Source organism: Corvus brachyrhynchos, unplaced genomic scaffold, assembly GCF_000691975.1.
Source record: "Corvus brachyrhynchos isolate BGI_N302 unplaced genomic scaffold, ASM69197v1 scaffold128, whole genome shotgun sequence".
NCBI classification, from domain to species: domain Eukaryota; kingdom Metazoa; phylum Chordata; class Aves; order Passeriformes; family Corvidae; genus Corvus; species Corvus brachyrhynchos.
Window position 1 is genome coordinate 181,861 of NW_008239648.1, and position 1,272 is coordinate 183,132.

Sequence of the window (1,272 nt, forward strand, 5' to 3'; positions counted from 1 at the left end):
AAAAAGGGGGGGGGGAGAAAGGAAAAAAGAGGGAAGGGGAAAGAAAAAGAAAACAACAAAACGGAAAAGAAGGGGAAAAGGAAAAAAAATGGAAAAAAGACGACGAAAAAGAAAGAAAAAAATGGAAGGAAAAATGAAGGCCAAAAAAAGAAGGGAAAGAAAAAGGGGGGATGAAAAAAAAAGAATGACAAAAAAGATGGAGGAAAAAAAGACTCAAGAAAAAAGAAAAAGAAAAAAACCTGTTATTGTGACACTACCTTGACAGGTTTAGGGGAAAACCCATGAATATTAAAGCTTTTTATATTGTCTTTTATAATAGATTATGCTCAAAGCAAATGAAAAAAAAATTAATTTAATGAAGCAGCAATAACAAAGTCTGGTAGGACAATCCATTTCATACATACTGAAGAGCCCCTTAACAGTTTAGATTGGAGCTACAGATAAGTATCCTTTTATTTTTTTTTTTTTCCCCTGAGAGGTTGGCAGTGATTGGTATTTAGGAAGGAGGCTAGAAACCAAGATGTGCACAGAGCAGTCATATTCCAATTCATGGCTTCTTTTTTAGACCAGAGTGTTTAAAGAGAGCTAATGAAGTTTTGCTGTGTGCAGTTTTCCACCTCTGTTTAAGCCATTCACACCTTTTCTTCCCAAATATCTTATAGAAGTAATTTCCTTTATTTACCTGTTTATGAAATGAGAAAAAATTACATTCCTTTGTACCTCATCTCTATGCACCTTGAGGCAAATTGAGACCTATATGCAGTTGTAAACAAATATGCATAGTACTGAAGGGGAAAAAAAAGCTATTTAGTTAGAAAATGGGAGTTTAAGATGTAATTTACATTTGTAGATTCCCAACTATGTTAGATGTGAGATAAAAATCTTACATGCTAACACTGAATTCGCTGTAAGAAATCAATTAGAACGTTTTATGGCAAGTGCAGGTGAAAACAACCTGAGCCAGTCTTGGTTCAGCTATATTCAAACATAGAGTATTTTGTTGGGCAGATATCTTGTCAGTCTCACATGCCTACAGAAGATGTTGCGTGATTTTTGTCCACAGTTTGATAGTTTAGCTGGCCTTGAAACCCTTCAGCTTTGTGAAAACTGGTAGGCAGTGGTATGAGAGGAGAAAAACCTTTCCTCATTAGTTTTCTGATTAGAATTTTTTAAGCTTTATTCAAGAACCTAATTGATTTTTGAGGAAGAAAGGAGTCTATGCATTTTTTAATGTAACAAGGTTGGCTTTTTCTCCCCAAAGCTTTCATGTAT